Consider the following 26,828-nt stretch of genomic DNA (forward strand, 5'->3'; position numbering starts at 1 on the left):
TTGGGTATTGGACTTTTGAGAACAATTATTCCTACAAAAGGAGGTTTATTGTACCCCAAGTACTATATCAAACTGAGGGTGGGGAGGGGTTTCTTCATCACTGGATATGGTATGTACATTTGATCCAATGATTCAGGGGTTGAGGGGTTCTGGTCAGATATTGCAAAGGCCCATTTCCAGTAGGATTTTCTCAGCTACTGAGTGGTATGTGCACAGTGCTGTCCAACCAGAACAGGTCCACAGACCGTGGACATTGGAGCCTAGACCATGGCATGCCTACAAATGTAGAAAACATTCAGGTGCTGTGGCCAGAGATGCAGATAATTTCATTTTTGTTTTCAGTCTTTTTAAGCCATCCCAACTTATCAGAGAGCCATTCTACCAGTGGTGCTGTATCAGAGAAAATTCATTCCAATTTTGTGCAAATGGCTGTCAAAAATCACACTAATATCAAATTTGCACAGTTCACTCCCTACCTCTGCTGTTTCTTTTTGGAGCGATGCTGTCCTAAGTGGCTCCTTCAATTGTTTATGATGTGGGTCAAAAAATCCTCAACTTAGTGTCACCACTGTGCTTCATTCCTAAAACTGGCTATTTGGCAGCAGGGAAGAAGAGATCTCCAAATAAGCCTTTCTGGGGCTTTTGGTATTTTGATTTTCCTTGCTTTTCCCCAAGTATGTGTTCTGCCAGTGGCTGAGCCAGGGCTGAGGAGGGAGGAGAATGAAAGGTCTTATTCTAGGTGAGATTTTTGAGGTCCATGTTTGTTGCTGTTACTGCATTTTGAAACTGAGCTGCTCTGCCCCACGGTTTATTTCTGGTGCTTGGAATTTCTGAGCCCTTCCTGTAAGCTGTGCTGCAGGCAGGTTAAGTCAGTTTATGGGAGAAACTGTGATGCCATTAGTAAATGCTTCTGGCAAACTGCAGCAAGTAATCTGCAACCCTGAGAAAGTTGTTATGGCTTTTTTCTCTTCTGCACACCTGGCAGGAGGACAACGTGCCAGAAATCATCACCCTGAGCAGCTCCTGGGTTTCCTGGCTCCTGCAAGGAGCCTGGCCCTTGCTAACCCTCAGGGTTCAGTGTGACAGGGTGCAGTGCACAACCTCCAGACACACAAAGCTGCTTCAAGTGGGTAGTATTTCTTTACTGTAAACACTTCCCATCAGCTCTGGAAAACCACAAAACAGTGATAATGCAAAGTTACTGGAAAGAAAAACTCATTAGAAATTGTGTCCTGATACCAAAAAGATAAGTCACAGCAAACCAGTGACACTTCTCAGGAGAAACAAAGTGCAAAAAGAGCAAGCTGCATTTCCAGTGAAATATAAATTAAATTGCTAAAACATTTTGATTAATCAAAGATTGAATCAGCAATTCACAAAAGCTAAACTGAAAATTTATTATCTTATCTTGACAGCATATCATTTGTGGTGGGAAGAATTAGCAAACCCAGAACAGAGGGTAAGGGCTTACCTCTAGGCATGCAAATATTTCTAGGAATTCAAGTATTTTAGCCTGTAGACACTGCAGTTTACTTTAGCTGAGCTCATTTTCCAAAAGAGGATAAATTCCTCCACCATTTACTTTATCATATTTGATACACTGCTTGTTTTATTTACTGCTTTCTCCATGTTGGTTTTCTTTCCAGGCTAACATAAAAGAACACAAAAGAAATGTTATTGTTTAGAAATGGTCTTTATTAAAAAGACTTGAAAACCTTTTTATGAAATGTTAGTTTGGTTGTGCTGGATCACCAGATCCAATTCTTGTGACATATTTACTTTAACTGATGTGACTTTTCACTACAGTTCAGAGAAAAATGAGCAAGCCCATGCATGGGGGAAAAATCACAAAACAATGATAGTAAAACTGGGTTTGGATAATTTTACAATTAAACAAGTACAAATTTTACAATTATACAAGTAAACAAATACTATGGGTAAGTTGATATTTCTGTTGAAATGCCTTAGGGTTTGGTTAAAAATAGCCAGAAATTCTCCTCTTCTTCATTCCCCTCAAATCAATTTGTTTTTGTTTTTTGTCAAACAGAGAAAACTCTCCTCTTTTCCCAAAGCTGAACAAAATTTTATGTGATGCTTTGTATGAGAAGGTGTTTATTCACATGCATTGTCCACTACTAGTTTCAGTAGTGAAAGCTATTGAAAACTATGTAGGTTTTGGTACTTTAGTAAAAAGTGCCATGCTATTTATGGTACTTTAGTAAAAAACATTGCAGAATAACTAAAATGGAGACTCATTTCAGCTTGCTGTGCAGTTATGCCCTGTTTTTCCCTGTGACTGATTGTTCCAAAATAGAGGCAAATACAGAAGGAGGAGATGCTAAGGTTTCAAAAGGTTTTGGGGAGCATTTTAACTGGACTAGGCTGTGTGGCGGCTCCAAAAATCCTTCTTCAGACAGAGACACAATAGTGCCACCCATTAGCCCAGTCATTTTCACTTGGTGAATAGAAGACATACATTTAACTGTCAGTGAAGGTAAGGGAGGTCATTTGTATCAAAATGGGTTGTTTTTCCAGGGCTTAGGGTCAACATCAACCTAGGGCAGCACCTACTTACATGCATAAATATTGGTGTCCTTTAAGTGAAAAAACATTATAGTACAAAAAAAAAAAAAAAAAAAAAAACAGGGAAGAGGGAAAGAGGGACAGGCTAATTGATTTCAGTCAGTCCTGATCATAGATACCTGCTCATCTCTGCAAGGTTTCTTGTCAGAGAGCTGCCTGGGGGCTGTGGGATGCTCTGCTGTCAGGCCTTGTGCTGCTCCCCAGATCCCATGGCCTCCTCTGCAAGGCAGCATGCCAGGAGCCTGCTGGGGACAGAAGGGAGCTGGGGGGTCACCCAAGGCACCCAAAAAGCTCTGCAAACCTGTGAGGGCACAGCATCCTCTTCTGCTGTGCCAGGCTGCCAGGCTGCTGCTGGGGAGGAGAGCCACAGCCCACGTTGCCTCCAAGGGTTTTTTGCAGAAAGAATACAAATATACATCACTAAATTTGGTCTGAGATGGATTTTTCTTTTTTCTCTTTTTTTTTTTTTTTTTTTTTTTTTTTTTTTTTTTTTTTCAGAGTGAGGGATTTACTCAGACCTGTTTTCTGCTGGGGGTTTTCAATGGTTTGGTCTATGTTTCCTTAACAAAGATATATGCTGGGATTAAAGGATCTTGAGTTAACCTCCCGGGCTTATTTGAAATGCACTCTTTGTAAAATACACATCAAAAGTGTCATGAACTCTCTTTCACTCTGGGTGGCATGGAGGGTGGAGAAATGTTATAAACAAAGTAATACAGGGTAAATTGTAATCTAAGAGGCAACCTTTTTTTTCCTATAGAAGGCAGCTGAACCGAAAATGCACTCTCTAGCTGCAGAACTGGGCTAAGGAGGATAATGTCCTGTTATTATCATTGCTTTATTGTTAAGCTGCTCCAAATCAGTATTTTGTACCCTTCTGGGAAAACAGGTTGTGCATAAACATACTTTCCATGCAGCTGAGGTCTGCTGAGCACTGCTGTTTGTCTCAGAGGGAGGAAGTTGCAGGTGGCTCGCAGGTTGGCAAGTGCTCTGTATTTAACACTGCTCAGCTTCTGCAGAGTGGCCTTTGGGGCCAGGGACTTACTAACATCTATTTACCTTATGGCAGTTCCCAAGACACTCCCTTGCATACCAGCCACTGGTTGTGCTTTCCCACTCTTGTCAAATAACAGATTTGGAACAAATTGTGTAGAATTACAAGCGGCACAAATGCAATGCATAATTTTCTACCTAGCTACCAGAAGAGTATGATAATTATGGTTTTATTTTAAATCATATACTGGAGGTGGCTACGTTTCTTGTAGTTCTAGTGTTGCTATGGCTGTGACCATAATAGCACTTTAGATTTCTAGCTCTGAAATGTGGTTTAATCTTTTTTTTCCCCCAGAGAAAATTACAGCCCAAGTAGCAGAAGGCAAGTAAACACCTTACTTTACACATTGGCGCTTTCATTACAACAGGCTAGAGAGCAACAGTGCACATCCTGAAAATATATTTGTATAGAAAATCAATGTTTATGTAATGTGGAAAATCCAAGAGGTAGGGAATTGGGCACATAACAATAGCAGAACTTTTATTTCAATATCCCTTGGTAGTCCATGCCCCAAAAAGTACTTCTTGCCATGAATCCAAAGAGCAGTGTTAGCATATTGACTACTCAGCAGTATTTTAGGGGAAGAATGGGTACAATATGGTTACTGCAGCTGTGAGAGGCCAGGATATGAGCTGTAACTTGGCCCAGCCAGCCCTTATGGCAAAGATGTCAAACTGTGCTGCCTCTCACCCTTTACACATGTCACTCTCCCTACTGTTGCTGCTTATTTGCTGCAATTCCGGTCAGAGCTTTGGGACCACCATCCCACCTGCTCCTTTTCTCAGTGCATCAGATGTGCTGCTGCATCTGTGCCCATATAATTTGTTCCTGTCTGTTAAGTGCCACTCTCCAGCCACGGGCACAGCTCACTGGCCAAGAAGTTGCTGGTGAGAGCAGGAGCTGAGTGCAATTGAACTCTTCTGTTTTAGTGCTTCATAGTAATGTTTTACTTCATAACACTTTTTGCAGCCTGTTGTTAGCATGAACCTGGCACTGGGATGTTCCTGGATTATCAGAATAGAGTGCTTTTGTTCCCCACCAAATGGGTGACAGAACCATTCAAATGGCAATGAAGCAAATAAAATGAGGAATGGAAATTACCTTCCCTTTGAAGGACTGAAGGGAAATGATCACATGGGTAGAGGGAACCCCAACCCAAAGTATTGTAGGTGCTCCCCACCACCATGCACACACACACTGTGCTCTGAAGTTATCATTGAGCAATGAACAGTGTGAGGTGCTGCTACTGACAATGCTATCTGAGGGCTTAAGCAGCAAACTTACACATGGGGATTGAAAAGACTCCTTTTCTCCCATAAGGTCACCACCCCTGTTGTGAAATGATGTTTTAAATTTAGAGACTGATGATTCTTGGCAGCTTTCTGGATGACCAGTTGTTACTCTGAGCTATGTGGGGGTTTTTTTATAAATTTTTTTGTATCTGTCTCACCTTTCTGAGGCCTGAGTCTTTCCTCTGTCTCAGAAACAGGATTTCTCTATACTGTACAGCTCTGTCTTGGCAGGGATGTGACACAACCCCTTGTAACTCCTTGTAACTCTATAAGTTCACAATGTAATAAGTAAATGCACTTTGTCCTCTGTGGGTGATGAACACCTGCATTAGGAGGGATTGGAATTCTTTCAATATATTCTTCAATAGACTTGTGAATAGAAGTATCTCCTGCATCTCAAGACATGTGAAAACAATAGTCCCACAGAGTCAAAGGCACTGTATTATGAAATTTAAACGTGTTTTGCTTACATGGGTCTTAGGATAAATCCTTTCTTTCTTTCAGCTGTGAAATCCCTCTTTCAATTCTTCAAATAACCCATCTGAAAGAAATCATTCCAGCAGAGCCATTACAAATAATTCTATTATACAAACCTGTAGTTTCAGATTTTCATTAAACTGACAAATGGTTCCTCAGAGTAATTTTCTAAATTACAAAATATATCTTGGCTATTTTAAAAGGCCTGTTATCACACAGTATCGTGTAACATAGGGCTGTATTAGTGGTGTGAAATTTAGTCCTCAGCCAGGATTTTTTAAGGAGTTATATTCATTGCTGATGTCCAATATTAGTTTTAAGTTACTTAGGATCCAAGGGAGTTGATTGGTATATGAGATTTTGGGGGGAAAGTTTCCATCTTTATGAGGGCACTGTGAAAACATTAATGTTTGGGGGAAAAAGTGGCACAAATTGCCAGGTATTATTAATGACATTTAGAAATAGGTTTTGTGCCAGTATTTACTGGCAGTCCTAAGCACATCTTTAGCATCCAGTGAAGTTCCTGATTTCCTGGGCCAGCACTAAGCTAAAACCACCACCATGAGTCTTAGGGGAACCTCCCAAAAGCAGCAGAGGGGCTGTTATATGGACAGGCACGGGGATTTAGCTGAATGGTCTCCTAAAGAAATCAATAATCAGATCATTTCAAAAGAACCATTCAACAAAGACTTGGATAAAATGACAGATTACTTACAACATTGGTTGAAAGCATTTATGTTGATAATTAAGAATAACAGACAAAGAGTATTAAGTAAAGGAGAGCAAACATCTAGCCAGTCATTAAAAGAATGGAATTTTTCTAATCCTCTTACAAAGATGCTGTTTTGGGTTAAAGTCCCTTTCCGCATAAAGCAGCCACACCACATTTTTTAAGTCAATGAAGAGCTGCGAGCTGTAGCCCAGACCCTCAAAACTACTTTAAACAGACAATTCCCACTGAGAGACAAGCATTTGAATTAATCTGCAGACTGGGTCCATGGGGTGAATAAAGAGAGTGTCTTTCACTCTGTATGGCGTGGCAAATAATTATGTAGCCAAATGAATTTGATACCAGAAATTTATTCATGTTTATTGGTTGGAAGTTTCCACATTCTGTATCACACATGTTTTATCTCAGGGTTAAGAAATTCTAAGAAGTGCTTTTTATTAGGTTAAACTGAGAGATTTTAAATCATACAGAGCCACATTTATGGATAACATCTGGTCTTTACATTTACTTCCTTTTTTTATTCAGTGACAATTGTTTGTTCCTGGGAAAAGAGGGTATGTAATTGTTTCTATCTGCCTCAAAAGTAACTCTGAATCTGCAAATTAGAGTAAAACTTACTTTTTTTTCCTTAGGTACCTGAGAATCCCACTCAAGCCTCATGATCTACTTCTGCTACTCCAATCATCAGTAAGTGCCTTGATTGCAGTTGTCTTCTTTTGAGTCCTTTTGACCCCTTGTAGGATGTGTGAGGCAGCGAGGTCCAGTAGAAGATTCTTCAATACTAATCTCAAATCTTATTCAATTAGGCCTCCTGGGGAAGACATTGTTTAATGGGTTGGAAGGACCTCAAATTCTGCTTCTAGTCTATCAAGCCCAGTAACAGCTCCCTAAGATGCATAATTAACCTTCTCCTCAGCAATTTCTTCTAACCTGCTTCCATGTCACCTCAGTGGAAGTCTCTGTCCAAAATGTCTTTGTCACCCTGCTTATTGCTCAAGACTTAAAGAGGTCTCTTCTTCTACCAGCCTGACTGTACCAGCTGGTGTGGTGAAGCAACTGAGGATGGCACTTGGCACTGTCCCTCTTTTCTCAGTGTCCCCTGTACCAAAGGTGCCACATGTGAACAGCAAGGTCCAAGTGCTCCTGTCTGTAGCTGTGCACAACAGAAGTGACTGGGAGGTGGCACAGTGTGCTACTCTGAGAAATGCAAGGGGCATAAGCTGCTTAAGAGTACCCTGGCAGCAATGCTCTGATGTACAGGCAGTGGAGCAAACTTAGAGAAAGGGCTGAGAACTTTGGAGAAAGCAAGGCTAATATTCTGTTGTCTAGCAATTGTCTCGTTATACCAGTGTTTTGTACAGCTTTAGCCCATGGTCTTCAGAGGTGATGTGGACTGCTCAAAACCACCAATAGTACAAGAACAATTCACTTTTTCTCAGACAAATAAAACAACAGAGCAGCAGGTACAGTAAGAAAATCATATTTAAGACATGTGGAATAGTAAGAAAATTATATTTAAGACATGTGAGATTTTTCTCTTCAGTAACCAATAGGGCCCCTATATAATCTGATAGTGAACCTTGCTGGATCCCCCTATCTAGAGAAATGGAATTGAGCAAAACCATGGAAACTAAGGCAAGGCTAAATTTACTGCACTTAGTACAAGTAGAATTGTAAAAATACTTCCACCTCCTCATTTAATTCAGTATTTCTGTAGTAAAAAAGATGATGTGTCAATTTATGGTTTCTTTCTCAAGAATTTTTTCCTTCCTAAAGGTAATAACCCTGTGGGGTAAACAAGAAGCTGCCCTTTTAGTGTAAGGAATGGAGAGAAAGGAGTGAGTTGATTCTTTCTGATTTTACAAACCTCATTTACTTAGGACCTTCATGAATTAAATCCTGTCCTGTAGCATATTACATCTCTAGGAAAAGAAAAGAGATAAGGAGCTTTTGGTCTGAATAAAGCTAGTTTGTGCCCCATAACAGCCCTGTTATGGGCTAGGGCTTTAAATGCAAAACTTCTCTGACAAAGGGATCATATTATACCCTATAGGTACATAATTCTTTTTCAGTAACTGGCTGCCTTTTAGCCCTGAGTTAACATATTAATGCCCCACAACTTTAGCCTATTTCCTGAATTAGGTTTTGTATTAAAATAGGAGTTATTCTTAATGATTTTATTTTTATCTTTGCCTCCTGTCCTTTATTCAGATACTAGCTGATGCTGGTAATGACTCAGGAGGTAATTTAGGACTAGGTTAGTGGTGTTAAGTTTGTCACTTCACCTCCATCTCTGGCCTCTGTAGGCAACGTGTCATCAATTTCATAACATAACAGGATGGCAGATTTCAGGCTGTGAATAATAATATGATTCAAGGTCTCTTGAACCCTCTGTAATTACTTCTATTAACAGATGACTTGGTGCTTAATTAGCAAGTCATTTGGAATCAGCTCATACAGTAAGTTATATTTCATATAACTCTTCTTAGAGAGCCCCCTAGAAAGATCTTTTTCTGCCTGTAAAGAAATCCAATCTGTGCCATCTAAAATCAGGTATTGATTGGCAGTTAGCTCTGAGGAGGCTGCAGGAATAATTGCTGTGCACAAAATGCCACAGCCTTTGAAAAAAAAATTTTCTCATGGAGTGATAACTTTGATGTCATAATTATGACCATCTAAGTAGCAGCAGGGAGAGGCCAGACTCCAGCTGTGCCTGCAAGCTGGTGCTGATACATACCTGCCAGCTGCATGGGAATGAAGTTTTACAAACACCATCACTGTTTCACAGACATTTGTCTGAGGTCTTTAAGGTTCCTAAGTGACACAGCTCCTGCCACTGTCCAAAAAAGAGGCAAGTATTAACAATGTCAATGACCAAACTGACTGCCTAGGGCCCTTAAAAACATTGCTGAATCCAGTAGTATTTAGTAAAAGCTCCGCATCCTTAGGCATCTTCATTTTCTTGTCTCATGAGTTTAACACTCAGAACTGTGAAGATCAGTTATATTTTTTTCTCCATTGAGATGTATAATGAATAATAAGGCATAATTGGGGAGTGATTAATCTTTAAATGCTTGTAATTCTCACATAAAATGGTTCTGTTCACAGTGGAGGGGAAAAAAAGCAGTCACTCTGTGAACTGCCCACGCTAAGCCTTGGAGCATTTGGTGATTCTCTGGAAATGCTGTTCTGTGAAAGCATCTGGAGTCTCAGGGGATTACTGGAGTGGTTTGAGAGTCCTCAGAAATGTCCCCTAATTCAAGCATAGTTTATACTGCACTGGCCTTTAAACTGATGCTGTCCAGCTACACACAGAGTTGGGTGTTCTGGAAACCCCCAGGCAGACCCACTGCTGTCACCTGGCCCTGGCAGGAGGTAGGCAAAAGTCTTCACTTTTGTAATTTGGACCTCTTAACTCAGCCAGTGATTAGAAAACTAAATTTTGCCAAATGCTGGAATTAAAATCACAAAGTGATAGAAGCCAAGTTTCTCTAAAATAAGTTGACCTGCCAGAAAGATATGACTTGGAAAACTAGACTGGAAGCACATGCTGTTCTTTGGTTCTACTCTGTGGCTTTGGGGTCTTTTTTTTTTTTTTTTCCTCCAATTCTTTCTTTTTCAAGTGCAAAAAATGCTGATTGTTTATATCATGCATGTATATTACATCTTAGGTTTAAAGTCTCTAGTCTAAAAGGTGAATGTGGTATTGTGGAAATGTTTTTGTACAATTTTCATGTTTGCCAGTACACATTAAAAAAATTCAATTTCCTCTCATTTTGAGGTAATAAGTCCAATGTGTGTAGGACATACAGGTCCTCCATCTAAACTCAGCACAAGTGTGTTTGGTTGCCATAATGCTGCTTTGGGACTAGACCCTCATGTATGTTTATTCAAATTCAAGTTAGACTTTTAAAATGGTTTTGAGTAACTCCTGATGCTTTTAGATATTCTTGCATATAAGATGCGGTTTAAGTTTAAAAAAGGCTTGAGTAACCTTACCTGTTTTGTCAGTTTCTATTATTGTGCCTTAATTTGGTCCCTGATTTCAGAGAGACATTTCTAGGCCAGCACTCAAGAGTTCTAATGTTGTTAAAGCAGTCAAGGCTATGGTTGAAAAACCTAAAGAATTACTTCGCTAGAGCTGCCATGATTCCAAAGCTACCTGCATCACTCCTAATGTACAGGTATTTGTACTTAGGGAGAAAAAGAAGGAATTCAGATTTGGGATATCTTCAGTCAGGTGCAAAAGAGAATTGAAAGTAAAAAGTGTTAGATTTGTCCAAACCCCTCTTCCCACCGAAACTCATGCACATGTTGCCCAAGGTGTGTCAGGTGGGTCTCTGCTCAGCATCCCCACTGTGCTCACCCAGGGGTTGTTTGTCTCATTTTTCAGCTTGCTTCACTTTATATCATTCCTTGCTGAGAGGCCACCATTATAGGCCTGACCTGAATACTGGAGTTATGAAGAAGAAAAAAGTCACTCTGATGGAGAGTAGATAGTGACAAAGACTTTATTCTCCTGTCCACACCGTCAGCTGAGAGGGCCCTGCTATCAGCAGTAACTGAGCCCTGAATCGCACGTTTTCAGTGCTGCAGGCGGGAGATGGGCTTGGGTTACAAAGCCGAGCCTCACATCAATTAAAGTCTGTGTGCACAGCAGCTGCATTCAGAAAGGTGGAAGAGATTTAATCTTCACCTTTCACCTTGGGTCAAAATACAAGGTTACCAAGACAGACTTATTAAAAATTGATTTTTTCTGCAATTTTAATGTTAAAATTTGCAGTTAATACAAAAGAACTTTAGTATTTGCCCCCCTTTTTAAAGAAACTTGCAGTTAAATAGCAAGGAAGTAATAAAACTCTTGAAAGAAACAAATAAATGTTTATGTCAGACTTACAAAGTCTGCAGCAGTTTTAGTCTTTCTTCTTGATAAAAATCAGAGAATTATTCTCTACTACATCTTTTTTGTGAGTACATGGATTATTCTGATCAAGTACAAGCAGTCCCTCAGGACTGAACACTGAAGGTGTTCTTAGCTTAAATATAGTGGAAGTGAGATTTTATTTTAGTACAAATAATTATTTAAGAAGCAAACCCTATCTGAAGCCCTGACTTCTTAGCTGCATTTCAGAAATCATATGTCCAATTTCAACTCACCACTGGAGCCTTTGGCATATTTCATTGTTTTTCAGGGGAGGCTGAATGAAGCCCAAAGGGGAATGTGTTGCTGATCTGTGTTCCCAGGATGCACTAAAGATAAACAAGATATGATTAATCACATTGCTATCTCACTGCCTTTTAGATTTGTGATTTGTTTGTGAATTGGAGGACAAACAGCTCCATGTGCAAATAAGCAAATCCCTACAGTCTTTGTGTTTCTCTGTGCATCTAAGTGATTTCCCCAGAGAGATAAATATAGACATTTTTCTGTAGTTTGATGCAGCCTGTTTTCCAAAGATTTATTGAGAAATATGTAACTCCAAGAATATATATGAATTCTAAAGATGAGGTCAAAACCTGTGTTTCATATGGGTAGTGGTTTGTCACTGCTAAAATCAATGGAATCTTTGTCATTGACTTGGAAGGGTATGAATGAACAGCCTGTGAACAAGGGAAACTTACTGTCATTATTTTACAGGAATTCTGTCTTTCCAGTTTTGTGCCATTAACCTCAGGTTGAGTAAAGCTGTCATAACAGAATAGAAAAAGCAAACTCTGCTGGTAGCAAACCTTACTCTTTAAGGAGAGTATTTGGAATGAGAACTCAGCCTGGAAAGTTGAATTTTGGAGAGGAACTCTCACCTAATGAAGGAGTTGAACATGCAATTTGGTGTGTCTGTTCTGGGTTCTGGGTCACTCACACAGCAATTGTGTCCCTTTGAAAAAGTGATACTGAGGGCACACTAGTCCTCTGTACAAAGTGTGTATTTCATGGCTTGTGTGCATTGCTTGAGTTACAGCTGAATAGGACTTTTTAATATATTCCAGATATGTTAGGCAACAACTGAAGAAATATGTGAAGCATGCTCTAGTCTTTGTTCAAAAACACATGTATTTTATTTATAATGTGGAAACTGTACAGTCATCACAATAGTTACACTCTGACATTTAGCTTTTTTTTATTAAAACAATACCTTTATGAAAATTGTAGCAGTACTTTTAATGAATTTTCTATTTAGAGTTTGAATGATACAGTATGACATTGGTCATCACTTGAATATTAATACAAGGGTTCTGCTCAGTGTTTCCAGCTCTGGAATAAGTCATAGGGACCTTAGATTTGTGGTGTCGTATCAGGGCTTTCATTAAAAAAAAAATAGAACTCTTGTTGTATACCTGTCTAAATAAAAGTTTTTAAAAATGAACTAAATGGAACTGTCAGAGCATCTCAAAGGTTTTAACACCCTAGGTAAATCTTTTGCCAATCAAAAGCCCCCATTAAGTCCTAGTGCCAGATGCCAGCTCTCAGTACAATGCAGATGGACCAAGCTTTCCCAGCCCTTGCTGCCACGATGAGATGAGCGCCCTCCATGCACAGGGCTCCTGCTGCACTCCTGGCTTGGGCACAGCTGTGCCGTGCCCTGGGCCCCACATGGAAATCGGGATCACTGGGACAGTCCTGGCAGTGCAGAAAGCAAACACATCACTGTGCACCACCTTGTTAAACACAGATGCAGCTCTTGAGAGGTCCTTGGTGTCTAGAGCTGCCTCCCCTTCATCTCCTTGGGTACCAGTATCCCACAGAGGCACCTCTGTGGTGCTGCCCTGGGGGCAAAACCTGCCTCAGGTAGGGGCTTGCTGTTGGGGCTTTCTGGGGAGGGCAGAGGTGCTGCTCCAGTCTTGACCTTCTGGGGAGTTAAGGTCAGAAAGGCAGATTTTTTTTTTTTGTTTGTTTGTGCAGAAAGTGCATTAAGTACCCAACTTTGAAGTCTTTAGTTAAGTTGATAATGCTTTGAAATGTTCATGCCCAAAATCTGAAAGTCTTTGTATATAACATTTGAAAATGTAATCATTAATGCCTGGTAATTTATTAATCTAGGAAGTCAAGAGTATTACAGATCAGAATACCAGAAGTAGAAATAAAAATGGGTATAGCTTCTGCCTTTGTGGGTTTGAGGGGGTTTTCCTTTGTTTTGTTTTGTTTTCAAGTGTCTCATCATCTTTAGTGAATGTCTGTTTTGCTTCTGGTGAGGGGAATGATGAAAACTGGCCCCATTTGAATTTATCCTTAATTTCCTTCATTAATATTTTTATACAAATGATTTTTATTTTTATTAGAATTTTACCAGGATTTTTCTGTTCCAGGAAAGAATTTCTGCTGATAGGGATTTCAGAAGTCCTTTTTTACCAATGCTCCCTCATCTGTGGAAACTTAGTCAAGTCTTTAGTCCAAATCAGACAGAGCACTGACCACCAGGTTTTTAACTGGGACTGCACCAGTCTCTCCTGAGTTTTTTGTTTTTTGCATAAAAACTTTTAAGGCCTTTTTTTTCATCCCAACAGGAAACAGGAAAACATTTTCCCTGAAAGATGAAAAAATTTCATGGTACAGAAACACCACTTCATAGTCATATGTAATCCAGAATTGAGTTTGTCAGTGCAGTCTGAATTCTGTCTTTGATCTCTAAAAGAGAAAGGCAGCCCATGAAAATACTCTTGAACTAAAAGAACATAAACAGGCTTAAAATACTGCTTTCTGATGGAGTGTATCCCACAAAATTTAGAGCGCGGTGAGTTTAGCAGGGAGACTTATGCTGCAGTAAAGGGACAATTTCAAAGCTCTGAAATTTGATTTAATTTCTAATCTAACCCTTATCTGAATTTTTTTCTGCATTCCCAGTCTCATTATCCAATAATTAGTATTTTATTTCCAAAGAAGTATGGCAGAAGAAAATAATTTTGTTGGCAAAGGATGTACACATTCAGTGGGCTTCTCTGCAGAGATCTTTTAATTTGAAGAACACCTCAGATTATCTCAGCTGATTCTTGTTTAGGAATAAATGGGCAGAGAGAGAAATAACTCTCTGCCTGTCTCCAAGTCCTGGAGAGGTGTGTGCCAGCCATATTCCTTGCCTCACCTGGGAGGCAGTTTTGAGGGCTCCCATCTTTTATAAAAATGATGAGAGCTCAACTGCCTGGCTGCACTGAGTAGAAGATTGCAGTGCCACTGCTGTAACTGGGGCATTTCCAGAGCACACTGAAAAATTCTGAAAAACCCAAATGTTTCTCTCTGTTGATTCTTAATGAACTCTGTGGGAGAGTGTCTACCAGTATGGAAAAGAAGTTCCATGTATTTTAGCATGGATCTTTTGCCACCAGAATATAAGAAAAATATGGCATCATTATTAAAAAAAAACCCGACTGTAAGAATACACACTGAATGTCTTGCTAGCTCTGCAAGGAGCATTGGGAATTTGAATGACTTGAGATGGCTTAGATGTTATCTGCCTTTTTCTCTGATTTTATTCATGGAAAACTTGTTTTCCTCTCAGTGCACCACAAATAACCAGTCACCTAAAACATTAAATAATGAAATTCAAATGTACTGAGTTAATCACTGGAAAAGTGCTTCATCTGAAAACTCCACGGGGGATCACATTTCAGAACCCAAGTGTCCTTGTACAGTATGCATTTCCTCTTTGCTTCACAGGTTTGCTCATGCAGAGATTTAGAGTAATATTGAATTACTGCCTGAAGCCATGCCTGACTATCTTTTTCATTAATTACCTTCCATGGCTTTGGGACAGATTAACTGATAAATATATGAATCCCTGGTGCAGTAACCTTTCCTGTGTACTTATAATTACTGATAGGCATGTAATCTCAGAATCTGTAATCTCATCTGATTTTTTTTTTTTCTTCCTATAGATTACTACTGAGCTTTTGCTATCTAAGTTGCCCATCCACGCTGCTGTATTGTCTTTGCTAAAAGATGCTGTTAACCAACAACTGGGACCTCTACAACAGTCCACAAGGAGGATTGCTATGCCTTTACAGAAAATATATTTTTTTCTCTTTCTTTCATATGTTAACATGAAAGATGGGTAAAAGGGTAAAAGTCCATAATGCCCTGTCTTATCTTTTCTGGGCAACAGATGCTTCAAAGTAGTCTAAGAAATGCTAATGAAACAACTGTTTTTATGTTTTGTTTCCTGTTTTGTTGGTTTTTGTTTGGTTTTTTTTTTTCCTTTTTTATCTTTTCTTAGCAAAATATCTTGGGAACTGGCCATTCTGGAAGGCTAATCACACTGTTAAAAAAAACCCAAAACAGCCTAGCCTCAGTTGCAGCTGAGTTTTATGTTTCTCTAAGCTGCCCTTCAGCAAACTATCTGCCACAAGTTATTTGACCAGTGTACCACCTTCTCTGTGCAAAAATTACTTAGATTGTTTAAATCTTTAAATTCAGTCAGAAGCACTTCAGATACTCCTTCTGGGCGCAGAGAGCTGTTGTACTTTTTTGCTTTAATTATGTCTTGTGGGTATTCTTACTGCATTATCTAGCTAATTATCTATTTAGGCAATATTTTCTTGAACAGCAGCCTTGCTGGGATTGCTTGAAAACTCCCACATGTAATCCCAAAAGTTTTGCTTGAGGTGACCATTGCAAGTCAAAAGAATCCCTTAACCACAGTCTGAAGAAATCAAATAGTGCCAGAAAGTACTGTAAAGCACATATACAAAATTAGCTGAACTAATGTACTTTCATACTTGCTTCTAAAGCCTTTGCATTGATGCAGGTTATAATTGTTAGTAATATGTGGTAAGAACATCTACTAACAGGAAATTCTTGTAAGTGAACAAAACTTTTCACTGATGTCATGATAGGAGATCAATTTAGATCTATCACATTCACAGGATTGGATCTGAGTTAGAATTACTTTTAAAGTTTTAAACATGAAAAAAAACTATACAGGAGGATAGCTCAACCAGAGCCTTTGTGATTTGTTAATCTCCTTTGACATTGATATAGAATTCTCTTCAGCAAGAGATATTTTTAAAATTACCAATAAGGCTCTGTATGCCCCAGAAATATGGGAGCTGCATTGCTAGTCTGTAGCTCCTTGGGGTGGAGAAAGCCTTGGTTTGCATCCCAAGTAAGCAAGTCAGTTTTATAGCAACTTCTATCCTCTTGAGTCTGAGCACTCTTATTGCTAATCCATAAATTTTATGCCTAGAGTAATTTTTCTTCCATCTGTTCAGCTTGGATGGAGAACATTTGTTAAACCATGTTTGTAGAGATGTTCACAGTGAAATGCATGCCCACCCTGATATTAGGCTGGTTAACTTGGCTTTTTAAACACAAAGCTGATATTGTTAGATGGCACAGAGCATGAGCAAGAACAAATATGAGACATCACAGTTTTTTCTTTTCTTATAAACTTGAGTGTTCTTTCCCATTGTTGTTCTAAGGTGAGCTAAGACCAACTGCCCACTTAGAATAATTAGTAGTTGAAGTCTGCCTGTCAATTGCTTGAAGTTAGATTAAGTCCAGTCTTTGCAGTCTGATACTTTTTCAGATTTAAAAAGCCAGAGCCATGTAAACATTGAAAGTAATTATGTCTCTTTCTCCTCCTGTTCTTCCTTTTTTTCTCCCTTTTCTTTCTAAAGTTAGTTATTATAGAAAGGAATTGACTTGAGTTTCAGAGAGTCTGCCAAAAAGCCTCTGGCATTCCCTGGGGGATTGAATTTTATATTCTTCAGCAAACAATGTCTGTTTCCAGAAATGCTAGAGGAAAACACTGTTTTTCTTTTTAATCTACTATCAGTGTCTAAGCCTAATGGAGCTCTGATTTTTTTATTTTCAAGCCTGAGGAACATCATGTGTTGATATTAGTATGTGCCTTTTTAAACTTCATTTGTTATCTTTAAGCAGCTGCTAAAGTGTAAACAAGTTGTTTTTGTCTTCTGTGTTAAAAAAAGGCTCTTTACTTATCCAAAAACTCCACTGGTATTGTGCTTATTGGGCTATGATTGAAGCAGTGAAAAAACATTATTGAATGCAGCAAATGTTTGGTTTATTTCAAAGCCTTTCTAAAGTACAAATCATCTGTTTCTTTTCAGCCTTTTCCTTGCTAGTAGAAAATTAAAGCAAATCAGTTAGCCAGAAGATAGTAACATAAGAGGTGGTGATTTTTTTTCAAGTATAATAAATAAGGGATTTCATATTTCTGACAGTGATTTTACATATAAAATTCATGTACAGTCTAGAATTTTAAAAGGGATCTTGGTTGAGCATGTTAAAGGAGGTCTGATTTCTCAAAAGAGCAGGAAGTGCAAAATATTGTTCCTTTCAAAGTGACCTTCTGGAATTATTTATATACAGCATATACAGAAATTTCCCTCTTTCTCTGCATTACCCCAGCTCTATATTTCCCTGCCACACCACAAAGACTGTCCAAGGATTAAAAAACAAATAGGGGAGAAGAGTAGTTTTAAACATTTTGCAGACAGACAGCAGCAGGAATATCTGCATGTGTGCTAGAGAGGGAGAGCAACAGGTGACTTTCAGGACTGGGCTGTTTACCTTCTCCCCTGGCTAGACCCCATCTCCAGCAAAATCACTGCCACCAGATATGACTGGATTGCTAAAACCATTCCTTGAAATGTACAGGATATACATATTGAAATCCTCTTCAGATTTCCATAGGAAGTGAGAATAGAATTCTCCACAGCTAGGAAAACAATCATGTTTCCAAATGATTTCTTACAGCTCTCTAGATTTTCTCTGTATTTGCTTTGATTCCTTTCACGTTTTTAGCTTGAGTTTCACTTGTTATGCAACTTTAAAGTGGTGATATTTGCTGAGAAACCCCCAGTGCACAGAAAAGGATACATACAAAGGTGTGGTTTTAGGACTGAACTGAAGTTTATGCGTCTCCTTTCATTAGATGCATATAAAGTGTGGCTCAGGAGTCTTCTGGAAACTGAAGTCCAACAAATGCCTTGCTCAGCCTGGCACTATTTAAATCCACCAAAAGACTGTGCAGAGCTCTGGACAAGTAATTTTTCCCCCACATGGTGGACAGAGGGTTCTGAAACAGAGGGCACTTCTGGGTGTCTCCTCTCTTCAACAAGATTTGTTCAGAAAATTGTTTTTGCTCTGTACAGACTTTTATTCCATTTGAATACTTTCAGTAAGACATTCAGCACTGCTGACCTTCACCACAGCTTTGTCCTGTCCATGCTCATGTGGATGTCTGTTCTGGAATGAATGGGTGTTCACATGCTTGTTTTATGTTTATTTTGGCGAATAAAAGGGTAAAAGAACTGTTCCTTAGGATGGAGTTAAAGGCAGCTTTTTAATGAAGCAAACTCCCTGAAGAAGCTTTGTTTCCTGCAGGTTGCTGGAAGGTGGTAGGGAAAAACCATTACACCAGCTGCAAACCTCTTGGGATCTCCCAACTCTTGATGCAGAGTGTGTGAGTTTGAGGTGTAGGAGAAATAAAACTCCTGCCAGGGTTTACCACAAGAAACCTGTGCAGGACTCAAATGAGCCACTTGAACAGAGGTGAGATTTGTCACAGGATCTGCCCTTTGCTACTGGACTATCTGTTCTTTCTTTTGGTCACCTGAGATGTTTCCTGTGCTTAAACTTCCCTGGGTCTCTTCATGTGCCCTGCTGGAAACCCTATGAGTTTAGCTTGCTGTATTTTCTACTCAGTAGAAGATATTTAGGATGCTTTAGAAGACCAAAATAACATTCCCTAGTGAAGTACGAGCTATTTTAAATATCAGAAATATAGGCGGACTGTTATAATTTTAGCATGAATATGCTACAGCATCAGGTACAAAATGGATGCGAGCTTTCTTTAAATTTTTTTAATTATTATTGTTTCCTTGAAGTGATGTTTATTTCTCACATCAAGCAAGACCTAGCCCACTGAGCATTGTTTGCCTCTCAAAGGTGTAAAAAATATACAGTTCTGTAATTTTGCCTGTATTGCAAACTGTCAATGAGATGGATAACACTCAGTACCAAAACTACTAGAACTGTAGTTGTTTAAAAGGCACTTAATCACTGCATCTTCTGGTACTCATCCCATTTGCTGTTTTGGAAAGTGTTATGGAGAGGAGGCTTAGCAGATGCCAAGCTATCCTGCACAGAGCAGACCACTCCAGCTTGATCCTGCATGCCCAGTTCAGTTCTTCTGAGATTTTACAACCTCAGGATGGTGCTGCAGAAACCAAGCAGGCCAAGTGATTTAATACATAATTTTCTCCCCTGTGAGCCTCTATGGATTTCATCTCACAGTAGAGGGCACTGTGCAGTTGGAGTTCATCCTCTCAAGGAACTGGATAAACTCCTCTTTTCCTGTAGCCAGAGATTCCAGGGTGCTCTTCAAATTTATAATTTTAGCTCTGTTTGCTGCTCATGCTTAATTGACGTAGTTATATTTTACTCCAGCTCTTGCTTTGGTTCCTAATGGATTCTTTTCTCTACTCTGTCTCCTCTGCTGCCATGCATTGTTGTTTTCCTGCCTTGTTCCATCCCAGATATGGCTATATTTTAGTGGCCAGCCAGTGGATTGCCATATCAAGTATTTAACTAAATGCTTTGCAGATCTTTCTGTATGAAAAGAGCTCCATTGAGACTAAGAGGATATTATTATTCACAATGTGGTGACTAGTTTCACACATGGCTGAAGCAAAATAAATCATCAGTGTTTTTAACAAAACAGTGAGTAGACCTCTTGTTGACCACAGCATATTTGTGGTCAGCAAAGAAAGAGTCTTTTATAGCTATTAATGTGCTGCCAAGGTGCTTTAGCTGAGATTTTTGCCCTAAGGGAGGTGGGCTTCCCATACCACATATTCATGTTTCTCTGCTAGGCCCCTTTCCAGAGCCCTACCTTTGCAGAGTGATTTGTTGCAAAAAATCCAGTATTGAAGAGGGAAACAGGTTACTGAAAGAACTGTTGCAGAGGAATATTGCTCAGATGCTGAATCTTATAAGAAAACAGGCAACGCTCTTGACTGTTCAAGTAGTAATTTCTAGTTCTGAGCAGTTGTACACAAAAAAAAACTAGTGATATGTCAGCATTTCTGTTCTGCACAGTGTATTAAAACCTGAAGGTTTGAAGAAAGCTCAGGTGGTAGTTATCTGGCATCACACTGAAACTCCAGGTGTTTGTGCTTCCATTTCTGAGCATTTAAGCTGGTGTTCAAATCTTTTTTAATTGATCTGTTTGTTACACAGTGAAGCGAATGGCATTGGTCAGGTATGGGATCCTCTGATTTAACACCTGTACACTGGTACCTGACTTCCTTGTAACAACTTGGGCCAAACCACAGTGATTTCTTATGCTGAGGGTCCTGCTGAGAAGGAGCCAGTGCTGGTTCTTCGGTGCTTCCTCCCATCATTGTGCAGAAGTTAATGCGAGCTGTTCAGCCATCTGGCCAGCTGAAAGTCCTACCAGAAATTCTGAATGCTTTTCCAGTCAAAAAGCAGGAAGTTTGAACACATTGATATGCTCTTTCAAGGGCACAAATGAAATGTGGTTTCTACTAAGAACAGCAAGAAGGAAAGATCTAAAGAAGCACATAAAGAGAAGAGTCATGGGCGGTATGAGAAGAAGGGAAGGAATATAAAATAGGAAAGCTATTCTCCATAGCATATCATTATGTAAACCAAAAGCAGAACCTTTGCTTTAAAGGCTTACATTTGACTAAAACATGTTTCTTGACATACCATTTACAAAAGGGCCTAATCTGATCTCAGTCCAGAGTAAAAAGAAACAGCTCCACTGAACATATTGAAAGCTCAATGAATTCATGGGAGGGAAAACTTCTGTGAAATAAGGAGGGTCATCCTTACAAACATATCTAAACTATTTTAAGCTCTCCAGATGAAGTTCCAAAGTTGCATATCTGCAGACAAGAAAAATGAAAAATGCAAATAGTTTATTGAAGACATTTCTCAGCTTCTTGTGTATTTATAAATAAACTTGGATTATATTTGTAAGACATACAGAGTGCACTCTCTATGTTTACTTTGCTGTCCAGCTTTCAGTTTTCACGTGAAACAAATGGTTTCTGCCATCTCTAAACTACATTAAAAGCATCCATTGTCTGATTTTTAAAGGGATACTAAATCCTTCATGACTGTAAGTATTCTGTGTTCTACCTATGCAGGCCAGATACAATCCAGTTTAGACAAAGTGTGACTGAGTCATCATTACCACAAAGATGTATCCAGATTAGTGTACTTGATCTCTTTTTTAGGACAGTTACAGCTCACAAAAAGTTATTGAATAGAAAAATTTCTGTCTGAATAAATGCACGTGTTGAAATACATTTGGTATTTCTCTTAAAAACTTCATGCTGCATCTGTATCTTCTACAGGTGGATATGTTCTGTATGGCATATGAGGTGCTGGCAATTCTTTGGAAAAACAGGGATTGATTATCATTATGAAAATGAAATTCAGCTGAAGTAATCCGGTCAGATTTGATTTCTTGTCACCTGTGGCAAATGTGTATGTTCCACAAACTGTCAAGTACAGTAAAGCCTAAAAGTCATTTTCCCTAAAACTTCCTGGAATTCTATCTGTGCCTGCATGTACTTTAATACCCACCATCATCTTCATCATCTTGGGGCTTTTTCTTTCCAACTCTGGGGACAAGTAAAGAGTGTTAAAATGGACTTGATTTGGTAATGGTTAACTACAGAGTTCCTGCTGATGCAATTGTACTGGTTGCTCTTGATTAGAAATTTTATATGATAATATAACAGGAGAGCAGATTACATTTGATAATATTTTACTGAGGAGAAAATGTCATCCTTTTTGTTATTGCAATACCAACTTCATGTAACTATAATTAGCTCTGTTATAAAAAAAGTGAAAGTTTTATGGGTTATAGTTTTCATGTATAATCAGATCCAAGTGCCAGTTTGTGGCTTTATCGATCATGGTGCTCTCTCCTTCCTTCTATACTAAAATGGGGATTTTTTTGAGTTTTTGTAGAAGCTGCTGCACTTTTTTTGCAGAACAAGGATGTCTTGCCCTGAAGTTGTTTCTGGGGGACTTGGATGCCAGTTTTGCTGCAGGATCTCTCTGGTGTAGGACAAGCATTTTACACAACCCTCTTCCTGGGTCACTGCCTTTGAGACGAAGGTATTGCTTTTCAGTTTCAGGAATGTTTTCTGAGTAAAAGACATTTGTAAAGTCTGTGTGTTAAGGTTCTGTAGTGATCTGATGAATACTTAGCAGGATTTCACTTTTCTTGCCTTCTCCATGTTAAAATCTTAGAAATATGCATTGCTGGTTTTGGGGGAGAATTAGTACTGAAGATATCTGAGCTGTTATGACGGTTATGAAACTTGCTCACAGTTACCAAAAGTGCCTCATGAGGAACATTTAGCTGAGCTGGGAAACTTCTGAAATTTGCAGAACTCACTCCCACGTGCAGCAGTTTGGCTCCTCTTCAGAGAGCAGGGCTTTCTACACCAGTGATGCTGAGCATCACCTTCCTCCTCCCCCTCCTCCTCATCCTCCTCCTGGCCCGCAGAGGCTGAGCATGCCACGTCCAGAGTCTTCCGCTTCAACACATGAAAAGACACATTGGCCACCAAGGCAATCTCATTTTATCAATAAAAGCAGGGTGAAAGGCCATGTTAGGCTATAACAAACCTGACCTTTCTGTTCATAGGTACCAGGCTGCTCAAGCCAGCCACAGATATTTTAGCTGGTATTTTTTGTCTAGGCCAAACTGTTCTTGAGAAGTAAAGGTTGTTTATGAAATCTCCACTGAAAGCAGGTGTTGCAGACATCCCATTAGTAACCTTTGACTTACCTTCCCCTTTGAAACTTTTCATCCCAAAGGACTGACATTTCAAAGCCCCCCTTTTTTTTTGTGTCCCTCCAAGTTTGCATATTGTAAACATTTTTCTTCTCTGCTCTGATGGAACAGAGCCAAAAATCTGCACAATGGGGGAACTAGATGTTAATGAGCAGAGATTGTGGGAAAATGTGTACCGGGCTGCCCTGCCTGACCCGCATGATAATGCTACATTTAGCACATTCTTTTCCATTAGTGTAGCAGGCCTTGAAATGGTAGCAAACAACATGTATTGTGAAGGTTTGTTTTAAAGAAAGCTGCTTTCCTAGGAGTGTGGAAATAAAAAAAAATATTTATTGTGTAGAATTGGCAGAAGTACAGCTGGCTCTGGAAATGTTTATGCACAAACAGTGGTGTGAAATTATATATTTTTCTTCACATTTTTAGTAAAGTTGCTCTATGTGAAGGTTTACGTTATGTAAAACCCACAGATTACGTACAAGCTCGTACTGAATCAAGAAAGTTTGCAATCTGTGGCATTTAGGCCTGATAAGAACAAAAATGGCTATTGGACAAAAAAATATTCTTGCACTTTGGCATCTTCTAAATAGATTTTTTTTCCACTCTGGCTGTGTTCACAACCCATTTTTAATGTGTTTATGTCAGTGGAGTTTTGTTTGTACAAAATGCTCCTGAAAAATTAATTTTGGCTCCTCTGAGCCAAGTTTCATTTAATCATAAAACAAAATTTATGTCTCAACCATATGAAAATCATTAGGGGCAAAAGGATTCTGAGAATATAAACAACACCATGTGACTTAGACACCCAATTGCACAGCTTGAACCTATCAACTGGTGAACATATTAAAATGCTAAAGAGAACACTTACAGTCAGCATTTGGTGTGCAATGAGTAGGGAGAAATTTGTTTGCACAAAACTTCTGACTAACAAAGATGAGTACCGAAGGAATTAATAACAAAAGACTGACTGTAGATAATTTCTGAGCAGAGAAAGGGATTAAATCCATTTTAAACACTGTTTCTTGCAAACTTTTTGCTCAGCTAATTTTTTAATTATACTTTTACACATCCAACTGCACTCTTTCAGTTAAGGAAAGAGTAATTTGTGTAGTAAAAATTTAATGAACTGTTTGCAAATGACATTCCAGATTCTCATCGGGAAATACTTATTTCTTTACAGTCAAAGATTGCTAAAGAGCTTTCTAGGGGAAAGAGACTTCCACTCATTACCTTAAAAACAACACTCTTATCTCCACTGTGGAGTGTGTATGGGCTCTGAGCCATATTTTGTGAAGGACAAAGCAAATGCTTTAGCAAAACATCTGCTAGATAAGGGCAGCATTCCTTAGAATAGGTTTCCTGATGAAAGAGATGCCAAAGCCCTTGATTCCAAATGTACTTACATGCTAAAACAACTACTGTCTGTGCTAGTTCTGGTTCATGCTTTCAGGAGCAATGTCAAGCCCAGCTAACACTGAAAATACAGAGTAGGTTAACAAGATTGTTTGGGGCTACTCAAATCAGCTCACCTTTTCCAGAGTCCAAGGAAAGAATGAAGTATCAATCTTATTTCCAGAAATCTTTAAGATGGCATGAGAGGCGCATGTGACCAGCTGATAGACAGTCTGTGCCAATTAGGAAATGGGTTTCTTTTCTCCACAGACACTGTTTTTGTGCCATGAGCAGTGTGTGATTCCAGCAGCTTTGCCCCAGAGCTCCTCAGGGCAGCTAAAGTGCCTGAAGCCTGTGCACTAAGGAAAATGTTTATGTACTCTTGCTCCAGCAGGAAGGGATTCACAGAAATACACTCCTAACCCATCCTGCAAAACCAGAGCATGCCATTGAGAAAGGAAACATGGTAAAGGGGACTGAGTACAAATTTACTGTGTGTTCATAAAAGCTCCTTGGTAACACCAAGATAAACTCTGTGAGGAGAACTTCTAGGGCTGGAAGGCTCTGCCTGAGATCCTGGGTTTAGCAGAGTCCTTGTTTATTCTGGAGAAATCTTCATGATCCAAGCAGGTATCTATTACGAAGCTGGGTGCTTTCAGTTCCCATTTTTCACTCTCTGTCTTCCATGCCTGTTGCTATGGTTCCAGCTTTCTGATGGCCCCTGCTGCTTGGTGTGGTGACTGCAGAACATGTCTGTCTTGTCAAATATTTCTGCATAATGATTTGAATCAAACCTAGGCACATGATTATGGCAAGCACTATGACCTTATCTATTGAAGCATTGTGCTCATTCTCAGTTAAACTTTGGCTCATCTACATGGAGCCAAATGGAGCTGTACCTTCATCACATGCCTTCTGTTTGCTTGTCTTCCTCTTCATTGCACTCGAGGGATGTTGTGGTCTGTGTTTTGGGAACTTCCCCAAGTGAGAGTCAGGGAGTTGAACTGTAGCTGGAAACAAGAAAGCAGGAACACTGGGTCTGCAGTGAAAGAGGAGAGATCAGGAAAGTTGCTTATTCTTTTCATCTTCCTTCAGTTCCTGTCAGGTGCTGCCTATGTGTGGCTTTGATTTTAGTTTTTCAGATGGAGTTCTGCAATCTGTAGACCATCACATCACAGCTTATATATGATGATTATGCCCCCACAGCTGATGAGTACATCCAGTCTACCACCTTGCTGGTCCTGCATTTATATTCTTGAAATTTTCTCCAGATTTGCTTTCAAAATCCTGCAGAAAATATTTTTATCTTTGTTCTTTATTCATGAATTGGTTCCTTAAGCTTCGCTGTCTGAAATTCCCATATTCTGTATGAGTGCCATAAGAGATTGCTTCCAGCTCAGCTAATGTACATTAGCTTGGCTTCTCCCAGTCAGTTCTAACTTCTTCCTGACCAATCATAATATTCATCATTAAATGTTGTAGGGAATCAGATAATACTGCAGACCTGGGTCTTTCCTGGACAGGTTTTGTTAGGTAAAAGAAGGTATTCACCCTGCTTCCCCACAAGCATTTGAAGGCTCACACTATTGAGACCTGTAAGAGATGAAAGTTTTCAGCAGCAGTAGCCTGGTCACACCCATGCTCCTCTAAAATGGTTGACGGAAGAGTTATGCTATGTTCAAATTATTTCAAGTTGCTCTTGCTAAAACTTCAGGATTCATTTGATAAATGTGAAGTTTATTCAGAAAACCTGTATCTGTTAAGAAAAGATTTGAGCACAAGATGAAACATGAATCTGGATAAGAATCAGCAATAATGTATTTAGCAGCTTTTCCATATAGGTCTTTACACAGTTGATCACACATAATCTTTTTGTTTCTTATTCCGCTATAATCTTAAGGACATTTGCTACAGATACTTCTCAAATATTTGTTTTATCCCTTCTGATAACTTGCCATCTCTAGATTTTTTAACAGAGTTTCCCAAAATCTCTCTACTGAAAACAGTTTTGGTGTTCCCATTAAACAAATTATGAAGTCAGTTACAGAGAACAGCTTTCCAACTTCACAAAAGAAGTAGGCCAGTGTAGTACTGTCATCCTGACTTCCCCATCACAGGCTCTTCTTGAAAATGGAGGAGCTAATTTCTTTTGAGACAGTGATGTTTCACAGAGTAAATGCAGCTCTGCTCTTATGTTAAGAAATTTAAGCTTTTGAAAACCCACTTGCTGCCAAAAGACTTCTCTTTCAAGACTTTTAGCTGTGGCTGATCCTCTGTTTAAAGTCTAGTCCAGCTGTGCTTTATAAATATCTCTTAACTGATAAATGAATTATTTCCTTCAGTTAAGCTCTCCATATTGCTGAGCAGAATCTGCAAATGCACAGTTTTACAGTAGAATTAATAGTTTTCCAAACTGATTCTCTTGTGATTTTATATTTGGTATTTATGCTTGGTATATTTTTAACTTGCTGGCATACTTTTGGCCCAATTTGGTGAAGTGT

At 39.2% G+C, this 26,828-nt stretch overlaps 1 long non-coding RNA gene across 3 annotated transcripts in view; it reads left to right on the forward strand.

Moving 5' to 3' along the window:
* Window positions 1-26,828, forward strand: part of LOC113458757 (uncharacterized) — a 296,303-nt gene that overhangs the window by 230,621 nt on the left and 38,854 nt on the right. For all 3 annotated transcript variants that reach the window (XR_012579468.1, XR_012579467.1, XR_012579466.1), the window contains one exon: window positions 6,769-6,823. This is a non-coding gene — a long non-coding RNA (uncharacterized LOC113458757). The remainder of the gene's footprint in view (window positions 1-6,768; window positions 6,824-26,828) is intronic.

Source organism: Zonotrichia albicollis, chromosome 3, assembly GCF_047830755.1.
Source record: "Zonotrichia albicollis isolate bZonAlb1 chromosome 3, bZonAlb1.hap1, whole genome shotgun sequence".
Classification (NCBI taxonomy): Eukaryota; Metazoa; Chordata; class Aves; order Passeriformes; family Passerellidae; genus Zonotrichia; species Zonotrichia albicollis.